General features: G+C 40.4%; 5 non-coding genes across 5 annotated transcripts; 2 read left to right on the top strand and 3 right to left on the bottom strand.

Moving 5' to 3' along the window:
• Window positions 1-2,357: 2,357 nt before the first annotated feature.
• trnai-aau (transfer RNA isoleucine (anticodon AAU)) lies at window positions 2,358-2,431 on the bottom strand. The gene has a single exon. It is a non-coding gene; the product is annotated as a tRNA-Ile (tRNA).
• A 562-nt stretch (window positions 2,432-2,993) lies between these two features.
• Window positions 2,994-3,064, bottom strand: trnag-gcc (transfer RNA glycine (anticodon GCC)). The gene has a single exon. It is a non-coding gene; the product is annotated as a tRNA-Gly (tRNA).
• A 4,596-nt stretch (window positions 3,065-7,660) lies between these two features.
• LOC138236884 (U4 spliceosomal RNA) lies at window positions 7,661-7,802 on the bottom strand. Its single transcript, XR_011188864.1, has one exon. It is a non-coding gene; the product is annotated as a U4 spliceosomal RNA (small nuclear RNA).
• Window positions 7,803-10,048: 2,246 nt separating this feature from the next.
• On the top strand, window positions 10,049-10,120 carry trnag-ucc (transfer RNA glycine (anticodon UCC)). Its single transcript has one exon. It is a non-coding gene; the product is annotated as a tRNA-Gly (tRNA).
• Window positions 10,121-11,294: 1,174 nt separating this feature from the next.
• Window positions 11,295-11,368, top strand: trnat-agu (transfer RNA threonine (anticodon AGU)). Its single transcript has one exon. It is a non-coding gene; the product is annotated as a tRNA-Thr (tRNA).
• Window positions 11,369-16,975: the final 5,607 nt, after the last annotated feature.

Genomic DNA, 16,975 nt, shown 5'->3' with positions numbered 1-16,975 from the left:
TCGTTTATTGTTAATATGAAGGGCATGGATGTAATTTGGTATGTGTGTCCCCGTTTCTTGCATGCATTCAAAGTCGAAAAAAATGTACTTGTTTGAAATTTTGGGGTTGTCCAAAGGCAGTATGTAGCACAAATGTGTGTCAGGGGTGTCGATCACGTTGTTACAATGCGAGCACAGTTTCTCTTTACATTTGTGACTAGAGAGGTTATAAACCTCACATTTCTCACAAAAGACCCTGCGCTCACACTTACTAACACCCGTCGCTGCATTCCGAAAGTGTCTCGCCAAACATTGAGAGCTACGACAAAAGACCTTACAGGCCGGACAATTCTGAATTTCTGCATCAATTTCGCAACACTGGGGATCTAAACAGGTTTTACAAGTTTTAACACAGGCGTGTGCGTTCTTGTGGCTATACGCCGCATGGTAGTTAGTGCAAAAATATGCCGCCCCCACAAAAGCTTTAAAATTTAAAACCCCATAAAAATGCTCTTCATGCAGTAGAACAAAAAGTATTTTAGAATTAGGTGGTGTGGGCCCCGTTGTAAAATATTTCCAATCACCCTGGTCATGGTACAAAATTTTAATGACCACCTTTAAATGTTTTTCAAAAGCAGTAATGTCTGACAAACTAATTTTCTGATTCTCTGAAAAACCCAACTCTTTGTGCATTCGTTTAGCGCCCTGTAACATTTCCCCATTGGTACAACCTTCATTCAACAAACCGTACACACTCCCAGTGAAACACAGATTACCGCCCGTGTAATGTAAGTCGATAAGGTGCGCTTTTTTCTGAGCAATTACCCAGAACGGATTTAAATCTTCGACGGGCACCCCCCTGCATATTCCTAACTATCGTCACCACTAATCGGAGGCTGTCATCGGTGAGAATTTCTGTGTGGCTCTGTAAGAGGTCTGAGATGTGGCTTAAAAAATCAGCAGCATTTAATTCTCCGGGTTGTCTCCTGCGTGAGAACAAGGGTTTGTTAAAACCACCCGCAGTCAAACGCAGCTGTACAAAATCATTCGCCCCGATGTTTGGAGAAAGTTCATCCAATATTCTCTGGACTGCACCATGCACATGTTTAGTCATTTATCCCGGTGGGTCTTCGCCAGTGCACCATGAAATAGCATTATCAGGTAACGAAATCCAGAGGTTAGATCAGCATCTTCTTTAGAAAAAAACGTCTAAGAGTCTAGCGGCGTAAACCTGGATCAGTTTTGGAAACACTGAATGTACACTTGCTAAAGCGGCTCTTAGATTCTCTAAACCCCGCTTTTTATCCACCTCATTAGTGCCCACCTTTGATACTAACTGTGCAATATACCGCACTGAGTCTCCCACATCACCAAACACCAAGTCTTTAGGCGTGTTATTATTTCTCTCCGAAGGCTTGACACGTTTGGTTTTGATCAGCGTCTTAACAGCCGTCTCCGATGCAGTCACCACCTTAGGGTCCGACGTTTCCACCACACTTTTTTCACCGCTCGTCGATACAGCTGCTGTGTGAATAACGCCAATGCTCCATATCTCAAAATCAGAAAACTACACTGTGATAAAAATAAAAGACTTTTCAACACAACAATCAATTAAATCTAAATGGTCAAAATCAGAAAACTATGATAACTATGATAAAAACGCCACATATGTGGCACATCCTTACACAAAGGGCTGCGGGTGAATGGAAAAAGTTACCCGGACATGTTGTTACACCGGTTTCCTTTAAGACTGTGGTGGTGCTACTGGGTTAAGCGGCATGGTTAACGGCATACAGACCCCTGGCACAGACCACTTGTGCCAGGGGTCTGTATGCCATTCCCAAAATCCACCTGCTGGATTTTGGGAACTTCAGGACGAGTGGGAATTTTCTCCTATCTGTCAATTCTGTTTTGTTTTGGAGACTCTTGGCTGCCTATGTTGTACAGTGCAGCGTGAAGGAAACATTTTCCAAAACTGTGTCAACTCAAAATTTGTAAGAAAACCTCTCTAGCTGCTTTAACTCTCTTCATTTTTGTCATTTAATGTGACACTCGATGTATAACTGGAGCCTCACATATGCAAATGGTGAGGCTCCAGTTCGACACCACTTTACAGTATCTGACAAAAGCATGGCAGATTGTGCCATGACCGGCAGATAACTTCTGCTTATTTTTACCATATTAAACATTGGAAATCCAACCACTTGCATTTGTGACACTTGATTTTGGCTCCACCTAAGACACTCTTAAATCTTCAAACACTTTTCTCTTCTCCCGCAACACTCTTGTCTGTCGGCACTATGTGGCAGCGTTGCATGACAACCCATCTCACCACGGAAAGGAACCTAACAGCTTTGGTAAGAGAGGAGAAAAGGACCTGGCCCGTACGGGGCTCGAACCCGTGACCTTGGCGTTATTAGCACCACGCTCTAACCAGCTGAGCTAACCGGCCTCACGACAGTAATCCTCTCTGTGCTGCAAAAAATCGATCTCAGGGAATTTCTTTTGCCCTCCTTTGCATAGAAAGCCGTGTAATTCAGTGTACGGGCTTTCTCGTGCATTTTCATGGTTCTTGTAACCCAAATCCTACACTGGCCTGAATTGCCCCCCCATTTCACAGCATTTTTCAGCTGATTTAAAATGTACCTAAAGGAGAAGCATTATTGAAGACCATCAATTACCAAAAGCTTTTGTCAAAGGTTTTGGTGGTCATTTTTAATGACCACAGAGCGCTGTGATCTCGGTTTTACATCTCATCCAAAAGACAGCGCCCTCTTACAACACAGCATCTCCGTCACTATACTGGGGCATTGGGACCCGCACAGACCTCAGGGTGAGCGCCCCCCCCCCGCCGGCACCATTAACACCGCTTCCAGCTGAAAGCTTTGTTTTTTCCTGTAGCTCACCCTCATCCGGGTACTGACCTGGCTCACACCTGCTTAGCTTCAGTGGGTTTTTTGAGTTGCGAGTTGCAAGGGGATGCAAGTGATGGAGCCGCTTGCTGCAAAAGCCACTGCATTGGCCGGGAATCGAACCCGAGCCTCCCGCATGGCAGGCGAGAATTCTACCACTGAACCACCAATGCTTAGTGCCTGGGACTTCAAAAAAGACGCTTTTTTGGTGCTCTGTGCAAAACGCGTCGACATCTGCTTCCAGCTGCAAAATGCCATTCACGGACGCTGAAGAATTTATTTCCAAGGCAGCGGGTACAAGCGATTGGGTGTTTTAAAACCACCAGAAACAGCAAAGAGGCGCGCTTCTTTGCTTGCGCCGGAACACACCAACTGGAGGCGGACAACGTAGTCGGCAGGATTCGAGCTTGCGCGGGGAGACCCCAACGGATTTCTAGTCCATCGCCTTAACCACTCGGCCACGACTACAGCAAGCCCCGCTGCCGCTGCGTTCTTGCTACAATCTTACCTGGATCGCGAGGCGCCGGCGGAAGCCTATTTCAAAGTCGTTCTCCGTTTCAAAAAAACATTTCCACAATACAAGCCTTGCAGACAGACACGCCTCAGAGGACTTAAGGGTGGCTTCATGTCGGAATGATAAAGTCTCCCCGTCCGGACATGAAAATGCCACTTTGTTACACACAAAAAAAGAATCAACAACAGAGAAATGCCCACAAGCATTTGAAAGCCGCACCACGTCGCACTTGAAATAGCTCTTACATTAGTGGTAGATGCAGGAATCGCCTTTTTATTTACGCTCTTACCAACGCGATGGAAAGCAAAACAAAGCAAAGCAGAGCAAAACAAAACGAACAAACGAAAACCCTCACGTCCCGCACTCGCATATAACGCCGTTACGTGCCCAAGCGGTATTGTACGTCATCGTAGCACTGCACCCCGGGGCGTACGGTATAAGGGAACGAGCACACGCCATGAATCGCCTCGAATCACTCCCTACAGCTGTAAGGCGCCTTGAAGCGTGCACCCCCAACGTTCTTCTTTGCGCATCTGTGAAAGGTAAACTCTTGCGCAAACTCTGAACCAGCTCTAAGGAAACTAATCCGATTAGACGTTACTTTGACTCATCCTTTAAGGGACCCTTGTTAATTGGAGAAATCAATGATTTCGAATGAATTCTGTATGCGTTAAAAGACAGCTATACACAGAAAACATGCAGGACACTGCTCATGATGTTTCCCGAGCCGAAACACAGTGCGTTTTTCCAAGCCATTTGACAAAGCCCGCCCACTGAAAACTGCAGCAGATCGTGTAAAGGCGTTCAACTTTGTAACTACTGCACGCACAGGAAGCAGAATCAATTCCTCTTTTCAAACTGTCAAAGGTTTGCTGCAGGACATCGCACAATCTCTTTTGAACGGGGACAAACGATTTCTTATGGGGCGCAGTAAGTACAGACGTTTATAAAGCTCCACTCATGCCGACGATGCAGCATGAAGAAGCGCAACCTAACGTTTGACAGACAAAAGCCGGGCGCCGCTACGAGCAATATGAAATCAAACTGACAGCACACGACGTTTCGCGCTGACTCAAAAGTGATCTCGACAGACGCTGTTCTCTGCATAACGCTGAAAGAGCTAAAGAGCGTTTCTGTTGAGACGTAACCCAGTGGGCAAAAGACGTATAATATACGTCTATTAAACGCATACCTTAGACGTCTAAATGTGGTCTACAATTCGTCTAGAATGAAATTCTAATGTACGTCTAAAGTTATACGTCTATGTTTAGACGTTCATTATACATAAATGGTTGGAGTTCTATTATACGGATAAATTTAGAGGACTATTATACATATATGGTTGGAGTTCCGGATAACTTTAGAGGTCTATTATACGGATAACTTTAGAGGACTATTATACGTATATGGTTAGAGGTCTATTATACGTATAACTTTAGAGGTCTATTATACGTATATGGTTAGAGGTCTATTATACGTATAACTTTAGAGGTCTATTATACGTATATGGTTAGAGGTCTATTATACGGATAACTTTAGAGGTCTATTATACGTATATGGTTAGAGGTCTATTATACGCATAACTTTAGAGGTCTATTATACGTATATGGTTAGAGGTCTTTTATACGGATAATTTTAGAGGTCTATTATACGTATATGGGTAGAGGTCTATTATACATCAAAGATAGATTTTATAGGTGTAGAAACAAGTAAACCAAGCCAATGATTAGGTTTAGAAATTTATTCTGAAAATACACATTCACACCTGAAACATATGTATTTCAAATTATACATTGTATACAATCAATCAACAATCAACATATGGGCAATAATCATAAAAAACACAACTAGTCTTAAACTTCACCTACAAATTCTGGTAACATGGCAATATACAGTATAGTAATGACAAACACAAAACTAATTACATTAACACACTAACTCAAAACCACATTTTGATTCAAATATACATTTTAAAATGTACAACTTCTATATTTCCAAGAAAAAAAAATATTACAATGGAAGTTAAGACGATTTTTGTCCACTATTTGCAAACCCTGTCTAATTGTCCTGTTAGAACCAAAAACCTATTATTTTCAGAGTCCAGATCTCCTGGCCCCCTGCCTTGCATATGCATTCTTCAAGTAACACATTGTGTGCTCCTTTATTTCTTTTTCTGTTGATGTAGGGTGGGACTTCAGCACCGCAGCTAGGAGAAAATTATATAATATTACTTCCCAAATAAATGATGATTAATATCTTCTTTAGTATAATCTAAAAAATGAACGGTTTACTAAGCTCAAAGCTGAAATCAATGTATAAAATTTGGCTTGCATCATAGCAGTTGAGCAATAAAGTCTATCCTAATTAAAGAGTACCCAAAGTTTGAAAGTACAACATAGAATAAGAATAAGAGAAATGGCAAAACGATTTTGTGTCATCTTCCCCATTCACACTATTTTATGTGCCATTTTTTTGCTTATTCACATACTATTTTAATCAAAATAATATTAAAAAAGATCTGTATGTTTTCAGATAGTATTATTATTGTTCATACTTACTCGTCAAAAGAGGATTGCTGAGATATTTGCGGATATACTTCTACGTTTGAAAAACGTGTCCAAAATGGTGACCAACGAATACTAGCAATGCATTGTGGTATATAACCGGAAAATATGCTGGGTTCGATATTTTCTCAACGTATGCGTTTATTAATGTTGTCGATATTATGGTTGAAATTTAACATTGATAATACATCGCGGCTATGTGCCCCCTGCTATGAGCTGATGTGCAATTTTAACGCATGCAGTTAGTAAGGATCGGTCACTGTTGTATGGTATTATATATAATTACATTATGGAATAGGATGGGGACAGGCCTGGCATCACGGGGGGAGGGGGGAATGTCGCCCCTTCAGTTTTGGGCAAAAAGTTTTACCTAACTTAATTTGCGCCCTAAAAAAATAGTTGTACTTTGTCAATGGTCAGACAACACTAAATGACACGAACAGTCACTCAGTCTGTTTGATGGGCAGGAGGGCTATCCGTCCAGGAACTGCACATATTATTGAGTGTCAACATTACGATCCTGTTTGCTCAGGTGGACCGATTCCTTGCAGTAGTTCCTTGCAGTAACGATTTAATACTTAAAATTGTTATATAACTAGGACTAGTTATAGCAGTCTGTGCTTTCTGTTGGTTTTACAACATTTTTTTCTTAACGATTCAGAACGTCCATGTAGCTGCAAAAATGAACGCTTATGGTACTTTTTGCTCCAGGCAATACAAACCGTGAGAGTGACGAAAAATGTGAAACTGAACTTCATCGCAAATACCAGATTGCTAGTCGTTATCTTCTATCATGAAGCACTAATCAATGGCATAGCTGCGAGATTTCATTTGGGTAGCTGCACCGAACAGCTCCGTTTCAACCGAAATATCACTCCCCCCTCAGAATTTCAGACGCCCCCCTACAGATTTTTCCTCGGGCACCGCACACTGATGGGGGACGGGGTGTCCAGGAAATGGTATCAACTTTTGTCAAGAAAATAAAAATAGAAACTCTATAGGCACTCAAACATTTTACTGTTTTTTTTCAGGCAGGTGGCAAGACCCCTCAGCAAAACCCTTGTATGCTAAGCTGTGGGCATTGATTCGTCGAATATACGTATATTTACGGCGAAATTACGGCTATACGTATATATACGTCGCCTCGACGTATAATCAACGTCGAATTGCAACCGTAAAATCGACGACATGAATAAACGCATATATAACGTCGAAAACACATCTAACACAGTGCCTGAGGCTTTTTACTGTATGTATCGTGTGTGCCGCAACTAGGAGTATACGGCACTCTGCACAGTGTACGAAGTAAATTATTTTCGCAGTAATTAATTTATTATATTTACTATATTTATTATACACATGTAAATTAATTGCTGCGAAAATAATTTACTTCGTACACTGTGCAGAGTGCCGTATACTCCTAGTTGCGGCACACACGATACATACAGTAAAAAGCCTCATGCACTGTGTTAGATGTGTTTTCGACGTTATATATGCGTTTGTTAATGTCGTCAATTTTACGGTTGCAATTCGACGTTGATTATACGTCGAGGCGACGTATATATACGTATAGCCATAATTTCGCCGTAAATATACGTATATTCGACGAATCAATGCCCACTGGGAACAAGCTCGCTTCTTTCTACCATGATGTCACCATGACCAAATCTGTCTTTAAACACCTTGCTCAGTCTCTAACGAGACTGTCAAAAATAGCTTTCGCTGATTGTATTGCAAACCGGCGGAAGCGGGGTATTGGGAAAAGTTTTCAACTAGCAATAATCCCGCCTCGGCTAAACCTCACAGGCTACGATACTGCCACTGCGCAAAGCTGACGGTTGCCAGGCAACCGCGGGGATCCTATGGAAATCGTTATCAATCGTCTCATGGCATGTCGTTGCTGTAACGCTTCATATTTGTCGTCTTCTTCTAGCTTGAGGTTTTGAAGAATTTCATGACAGACAAGGGCTCCGTTGGGAACAAAGAAACCCGTTGATTCTTTTCAGCAGCAGAAATACAACCCTTTAAATACAAGATGACAGAACAATGACGAAGGGCATGCCGGGAGGAACTCATGCACTACAGAGGAAAGGGGGTGGGCACGTACAGTTCACATTCAAGCCACAAGTACTCTTCTCGGATGTTGCACAAACAAATCCTAACGTCTTGAAAGCATTGAGGCATGTTTGTGTCCCACTTCCCGTGGCTGCAGGATGACTGACACGAACGGACAAACACAATCTGTGGCGTTTAGCGTGACATAGTCTTGCAGGCATCGTGCTGTCTCACTGCAATACTATACCGCTGGAGGAAACAGTCCATCTGGCCATGAAACTCATTTGAACGTCTAGCTACAGCAACTAACAATATCATGATTTATTCAGGATGTGTGGAATCAGCACGTCCCGGAGACAGCTTCCGAAATCTTGAGCATTCTCTGGTGGTAGGGGCGTTCAAGATGGCGCTCAGGTGGGAGGTAAAGTTTAGTGGTTGAGGATTTTTTTTGAGTTTTTCATGACCTGAATGTTAATTTTTGCTTTTTTTGACTACAGAAAAATAAGGACTTAACACTACTTGTTTAAACTTCAGTTATAATTGAAAGAAAAAAAAACTATTTTTTTTAGGTTTAAGAATTTCGATATGAGTAACACTGGGAAAAGAAAAGAGAGTGCTGGGTCTTCGAAGGAGAACTCTAAGATACCTCAATCGTATATGTATAGCACTACAAGAAAATTGATGGCAACTAAAGGGAAAAGTGAAGCAGCTGGAGGGGACGTGGAAAGAGTGCTGGAGATGCGCTCGTACGCGAGCGCTCGCAGCCCAAGTGAGACTCAGCTGCCAGAGGAAGAGCCGGAGTCCCTGCCCAGCACACCTGTGAAAACCCCGGCAGCCAAGAGAGGAAGGGGCAACCTGACGCTGGAGGAGCTCCAGACCAACATCTTCAACATGATGGCACAGAGCATGGGTGAGCTGAAGGAAATGACTTGATCTAATACAGTCGCAATCGAAAGTCTTAAAAAGTCCATGGACTGTGTGTTTAAAGAGGTTGAAGACTTAAAGAGTGAAGTAAAAGTTCTTAAACAAGTAAATACCAAACAAGAAAAGCATATTAAAGAACTTGAATTGAAAGTGAACGATGTAGATAGATACCGTCGATGATGGAATTTAAAATTATTTGGAGTTAAAGAGGAACGTGATAAGGACCTTGTTGCAACAGTGAAGGGTATCTGTAAAAGGACCCTGCCGGACCAGGAGGACGTAATATCGGCCATTGACTTTGTTCACAAGCTCGGGAGAGCGAACATGTCTGGGCAAGTGCTCCCCAGATCGATTATAATACAGTTCACCAAGAGGACGGCGAGGGACATGCTGTGGCAAGCGGCGAGGGGGAATGAGTATTTGAATGGGAACAAACTGAGGTTTGCAGAGGACCTGTCTGCTGCGGACAGGAGTACCAGGAACCAGCTGTGGCCCCAGGTTGAAGCTGCCAGAAGAGAGGGGAGGAGAGCCTACTTTGTGGGAGCGAGGGCCTTTGTGGACGGGAAGGAGATTTGCTCCCAGTGACTGCTCAGTTAATGATTATGTTTGGTTTTATTTGTTATACCAGTATATACTAGTGTTTCTTTAGTGTTAGTTTGGAATGGTGTAGTTAAGTGTTAAGGACTGTTATAGTTCTGGTTCTTTGAAAAACTCAATAGTTTAGACAGTCTTAGAGTTAGTTATTTGCTTTTGTGTATGTCTTTTTCATGAATGCCAGAGGTACTCGAAATGTTGTTAAAAGAAAAACTGTGTGCTGAGTTTTATTTTTTACAGGAAACGCATGCATGTTGAAACTAAAGTTTATAAATAATTGAGAAATATTAAAGCAAGGAAAATATGATACATGTAAAATATACAATTTGATCACATAATTACTTAATTACCTCTGGTAGTTAAATGCTTTTTTCTGCTGCATTTTTTTTCTCTTGTACATGACTCTGATCCTCTTGTTGTATTTGTATTTGTAAATTCTATGTTTAATAAAAATTTTTTTAAAAAAAGCATTCTCTGGTGGTGTCCTGCAGACTTCCTGTGGGCATGCGTTGGTGGTATAGTGGTGAGCATAGCTGCCTTCCAAGCAGTTGACCCGGGTTCGATTCCCAGCCAACGCAGTGGTGAATGTTTTCAAATGCTATCATGAGCCTTGGATTGTGACTAGCAAAGCGAAGCCTTTTGAAAGAGCTAAAGCACTGAAAAACGGAATTGAGGGAGAATCTTACAGGGGATTCTGAGTGGTGTCTGCATACACGCAGTCCAATATGGGTGCTGAAAGCTTGAGCTACTCTCAATGTCATGCTGGCTTTCCCCGGAGTAAATCTGTTACATTGAAAGAATGCTTCTCGCAGGTTCAAAAAGGGACCCTTGTTAATTGGAGAAATCAATGATTTCAAATGAATTCTGTATGCGTTAAAAGACAGCTATACACAGAAAACATGCAGGACACTGCTCATGCGTGTGGAGTTCAGCCGAAACACAGTGCGTTTTTTCAAGCCATCTGACAAAGCCCGCCCACTGAAAACTGCAGCAGATCGTGTAAAGACGTTCAACTTTGTAACTACTGCACGCACAGGAAGCAGAATAAATTCCTCTTTTCAAACTGTCAAAGGTTTGCTTTACGAACGCCGCAGGACATCGCACAATCTCTTTTGAACAGGGACAAACGATTTCTTATGGGGCGCAGTAAGTACTGTTACTGTCACTGCTCGATACCGACGTTGGCCTACTATACCATGTTCAGCCACCGCTAGAAAATGTACGGCTCTAGCACCGGAGCAAGCAACAGGAGGGCCGACGTCAAACAGGCACATGTGTCAGACATGGAGAGCGACGAGAATGAGATTTGAACCCATGACTGCAGAGCACAATGAATTAGCAGTCCATCACCTTAACCACTCAGCCACCTTGTCGACGAAACTGGGCTGTCCGGACATGGGTTGGCGCGCTCCAGATGATCTTTTTCTTTTTTTTCCCTCGTACTCGAGGGTCATTTTCCTGTTCCACATGTGATTTCAACATTTTCCTTGGGAGATGTCAAGCCAGCAAGCCACTGCTGTGGTTCAGTGGCCAGTGTGGAGTTCAGTGGCCCTGTTGTACACAGAAAGCATATTGAGCTCCTTGGACATGAAAAGTTCCAGATAAGAGCCATTTGTCATCCTTTCTCTTGGTGTCGATGTTGCTATTGTATGTAAAGGTGGCAACTTGCTCAGCAAGCAGGCGGAGCACACACCGAATGCAGATGTGTCTGAGTGGTGTGTCCAAGTGGCTGCAAAAGAACAGCACTCCTGGGGCGCCGTGGCTTAGTTGGTTAAAGCGCCTGCCTAGTAAACAGAATATCCTGGGTTCGAATCCCAGCGGTGCCTTCTTTGTTGTGTCTTCTCGAACAGAACTGGTCATTACAGACAACCGCCTACGGCTAGACTTAATTAAATGCAAGTATTCATTTCCTGTCTTTAACGCGACTTGTTTTTCTTAAAATGGATGCAACTTGCAAAACATGAAATACAAGCCTTGCTAATCAGCGCTAGCGGCTGGCAAAAAAAAAAGAAGTCAGCAATGTTTTTTTCTTTAACCTTAACCCTGCTAATGGAGAAGAGTTAAATGACCGAGTCAATGCAGCTTAAACGATGCGCAAGTCGGGTTCTTAGCTGAAAGGGTGGTAAATCACACTCACCCCAGTCCTTAATCTTTTAAAGAGGATACAAAATTGAACCTAGTCGCCACATCACATACATCCTGTTCAATGATAAAAAGGTAACATCTATCCTCGCTCCAGAGTAAATCTCACGTTGAGGGCATCTTTTTTTTCACTTTACCGTGAGTCGGGCTCGGCTGCACAGAGGAGAGAGCAGACCAATGAGGTCACAGGGACAGGGGAGTCACACGCTGGCGGTTTGAATACGCGGAAGATCACTGAGGGATCCACAGTATGTGGACCCTCCGTTCGCCATCAGTCCGCACTCCGGACTCTGAATCCTGCCATCCGAGTTAAGATCTCAGCGGAACCTGAGGTGCAGTTCCTTCTTAAAACGTAATCTGGTGAGCATTTCTAGAATCGCACTTGTATAGATGCAGCCTTTAATGTGTTGCTAGGTTAAAATTGATGACTTCTTGTATTTCAGTAGGCAACTGCCCTCTTGATTTTGGATTTAATCTCTTTATTACAGGGGCGCTTTTATGAAGACAGAGTCATGTTCAGGTACTTTGTTTGATGGAGGAAGCTTATTTCGGACTCTGTGATCTGCTCACCTGGAAAGGTCTGCTGTACTACTACAAGAGAGAAGTAGAGTCTGGAAGAAGGGACAATTTTATGATGCTTTGGAAGATAATGTTTTTTTTTTCTTATACTGAAAATGAAAAGTAGTTGTTTCTATATGGACTCAGTCTTTGGAATTTGTATATTTATATATTTCAGTGAACCCTCAGCCATTCCTTCTGTATTGTAATTCAATTTCTCTTTTAAAATTCCTTCCCCACTTCTAGGACCTGCAGTTGCTGAACTCCACAATGGCTTCTATTGGAAAGTCTGTGACTGAGACCAAGTAAGTGTTCACTTTTTTATGAAACCATTATTTATTTTGGAGCAATGAGCAATTCTTATATAAATGCAATAAAATCATTATGCTCAAACTATGAGAGAGAATTTTAAGGATAATTTAAGAAATCAGTCTTAGCTTGTTTCTATACACAGATGGTATTATTTATTTTCAAAGGAAACCCGCAAGGATTCCCCTGGTGTGCAAGATGTGCCTGAATACTTTTGATCAGCTTCCTGCTCACTTCAAGAGAGCGTGTATGAAGCATGCCACGGCAGAAGAGATCGGGATGGCCTCTCAACAGACGAGGGAGGACATGATGAATCACCTGAAGAACGGGGTCATTGTGGATTACCACAGATAAGAGATCAAAGGACACTTTGTGGGCTTGAAATACAAAGAAAATCTTGTTCTATGGTACAAGATAAATACAAAACTTAAGCTTTTATTTTAATTAGATTTATTTATAAAGCATAAGCAATCATTTATTACATTAATATATGTGAAAATAACATTTTAGTATCATACATTTAGTATATTTAGTTCCTAATGCTGAAAGAAATGATCATAGAACATGACATCTAACCTTACCTGCGGTGTTTTTAATCCCTATTGCTCAATGCACGGTGAAAGCATTGCATACATATGTCTGACAATGAGGAATGGGCCCCTGAGACAGTCATTTGCCTGTTTCACAAATGATCGTATTTTACTAGAGATTCTGTTTGGGATTCAGATGTGCATTCTGACAGCAATCCCTTTCAATAAATGATACGTTCTGGATGAGGTCAAAGGTGTTGGAACACTGTATTTAGGATGTGTTTGCAGTGATTGTGTGTCTTCTGCTTCAACGCAGTGATATATAGACGTGCTCCTGTAATTTATTGGTACAAGCCCAGGGCAGTGAGCAGTCTGAGGATTTATTTCCAGACGGCATAGAGCAGTGAAGCAATGAAGTAGTGCAACACACTGGATCATTATATTGTTAGAATCTATTCTACTTACATTATTACATTATACACAATTTGAGTTCATTTTAAAAAGTAAAATGTAATGAAAGGAATGCATTTTCATAAGAAAGATAATACCGATATGCATGTGATAATCTTCCTTATATCATGTAGTGTGTCATTTGGACACTTTGTGGGATTGAAATACAAAGAAAACCATGTTATATGGTACAAGATAAATACAAAACTTAATCTTTTATTTTAATTAGATTTGTTTATAAAGCATAAGCAATCATTTATTACATCGCTTCTTGAATTAAATCTTTTGACAAGAGGTAAGACTTCTATTTTACATTTAAACCCATGTTTAGCTGTGTTTTTTAGATTTAACTGAACCAATTTCTGTGTGTGATAATGTCCTTGAATTCTGACAACATCACACTAAATTACATGATATAAAACAGCTAATGTTTCTAGAGATAGAATGTTTCTAGAATGTTTCTGGGATGCTGGGATGTTTCTGGGATGCTTCTAATTACTTTTTATTACCAGGGACAGTTTAATTCACCTTGTACAGTACTGAAAGACCAAGATGCTTTTTTCTAAAGTTATTTAACATTTTATAGAACTTTGTCTACTATGGCAACATGATGAGCTTGGTGAAACTTGGAAAAATACTGCTTGGACACTTATCTTAAGATAAAGATAGGATAAAGGTTTATCTTTTGCACCTACCTGACCCCCAGGGAAGGCCAATGCTTTCTAAGTTGATGGTTCCCTACAGTAGACTGTACTTTAATTTCAAAGGTAATGTATATTGACCCAAATCAGTTTTGGACTCCAATCTACTGACGAAATGGAGCCTATCCTTTTTTCAGGATTTTAGCATCATACGTTTGGTATATTTAGTCCCTAATGATGAAAGAAATGATCATAGAACATTTGGACACTTTGTGGGCTTGAAATACAAAGAAAATCATGTTCTATGGTACAAGATAAATACAAAACTTAAGCTTTTATTTTAATTCGATTTCTTTATAAAGCATAAGCAATCATTTATTACATCGCTTCTTGAATTAAATCTTTTGACAAGAGGTAAGACTTCTGTTACATTTAAACCCATGTTTAGCTGTGTTTTTTAGATTTAACTGAACCAATTTCTGTGTGTGATAATGTCCTTGAATTCTGACAACATCACACTAAATTACATGATATAAAACAACTAATGTTTCTAGAGATAAAGTTTCTGAGATGCTTCTAATTACTTTTTATTACCAGGGACAGTTTAATTCACCTTGTACAGTACTGTAAGACCAAGATGCTTTTTTTTAAAGTTATTTAACATTTTATAGAACTTTGTCTACTATGGCAACATGATGAGCTTGGTGAAACTTGGAAAAATACTGCTTGGCCACTTATCTTAAGATAAAGATAGGATAAAGGTTTATCTTTTGCACCTACCTGACCCCCAGGGAAGGCCAATGCTTTCTAAGTTGATGGTTCCCTACAGTAGACTGTACTTTAATTTCAAAGGTAATGTATATTGACCCAAATCAGTTTTGGAATCCAGTCTACTGACGAGATGGAGCACATCCTTTTTTCAGGATTTTAGCATCATACGTTTGGTATATTTAGTCCCTAATGCTGGAAAGAAATGATCATAGAACATTTGGACACTTTGTGGGCTTGAAATACAAAGAAAATCATGTTCTATGGTACAAGATAAATACAAAACTTAAGCTTTTATTTTAATTAGATTTGTTTATAAAGCATAAGCAATCATTTATTACATTAATATATGTGAAAATAACATTTTAGCATCATACGTTTAGTATATTTAGTCCCTAATGCTGAAAGAAATGATCATAGAACATGACATCTAACTTTACCTGCGGTGTTTTTAATCCCTATTGCTCAATGCACGGTGAAAGCATTGCATACATGTGTCTGACAATGAGGAATGGGCCCCTGAGACAGTCATTTGCCTGTTTCACAAATGATCGTATTTTACTAGAGATTCTGTTTGGGATTCAGATGTGCATTCGGACAGGAATCCCTTTCAAGAAATGATACGCTCTGGATGAGGTCAAAGGTGCTGGAACACTGTATTTAGGATGTGTTTGAAGTGATTGTGTGTCTCCTGCTTCAACGCAGTGATATATAGATGTGCTCCTGTAATTTATTGGTACAAGCCCAGGGCAGTGAGCAGTCTGAGGATTTATTTCCAGACGGCATAGAGCGGTGAAGCAGTGAAGTAGTGCAACACACTGGATCATTATATTATTAGAATCTATTCTACTTACATTATTACATTATACACAATTTGAGTTCATTTTAAAAAGTAAAATGTAATGAAAGGAATGCATTTTCATAAGAAAGATAATACCGATATGCATGTGATAATCTTCCTTATATCATGTAGTGCGTCATTTGGACACTTTGTGGGATTGAAATACAAAGAAAACCATGTTATATGGTACAAGATAAATACAAAACTTAATCTTTTATTTTAATTAGATTTGTTTATAAAGCATAAGCAATCATTTATTACATCGCTTCTTGAATTAAATCTTTTGACAAGAGGTAAGACTTCTATTTTACATTTAAACCCATGTTTAGCTGTGTTTTTTAGATTTAACTGAACCAATTTCTGTGTGTGATAATGTCCTTGAATTCTGACAACATCACACTAAATTACATGATATAAAACAGCTAATGTTTCTAGAGATAGAATGTTTCTAGAATGTTTCTGGGATGCTGGGATGTTTCTGGGATGCTTCTAATTACTTTTTATTACCAGGGACAGTTTAATTCACCTTGTACAGTACTGAAAGACCAAGATGCTTTTTTCTAAAGTTATTTAACATTTTATAGAACTTTGTCTACTATGGCAACATGATGAGCTTGGTGAAACTTGGAAAAATACTGCTTGGACACTTATCTTAAGATAAAGATAGGATAAAGGTTTATCTTTTGCACCTACCTGACCCCCAGGGAAGGCCAATGCTTTCTAAGTTGATGGTTCCCTACAGTAGACTGTACCTTATCTTCAAAGGTAATGTATATTGACCCAAATCAGTTTTGGACTCCAATCTACTGACGAAATGGAGCCTATCCTTTTTTCAGGATTTTAGCATCATACGTTTGGTATATTTAGTCCCTAATGATGAAAGAAATGATCATAGAACATTTGGACACTTTGTGGGCTTGAAATACAAAGAAAATCATGTTCTATGGTACAAGATAAATACAAAACTTAAGCTTTTATTTTAATTAGATTTATTTATAAAGCATAAGCAATCATTTATTACATTAATATATGTGTGTAGCGGCGAGGCTTATTAATAAGGCAGAATTAAGTGTTCTGAGCCTTCCCAAATGAGGCCCCATTTCTCTGTTCATCTCTGTGGTGCAGCCACAGAGAAACTGTTCTGCAGGGTGATTTAAGGTCCTAGGACAGCTCCCAAAGGGGGATGCACTTAGC

The sequence above is a fragment of the Lepisosteus oculatus genome, unplaced genomic scaffold, assembly GCF_040954835.1.
Source record: "Lepisosteus oculatus isolate fLepOcu1 unplaced genomic scaffold, fLepOcu1.hap2 HAP2_SCAFFOLD_94, whole genome shotgun sequence".
NCBI classification, from domain to species: Eukaryota; Metazoa; Chordata; class Actinopteri; order Semionotiformes; family Lepisosteidae; genus Lepisosteus; species Lepisosteus oculatus.
The sequence above is the reverse complement of the archived record's forward strand: the minus strand, read 5'-3'. Positions and strand labels throughout refer to the sequence as shown.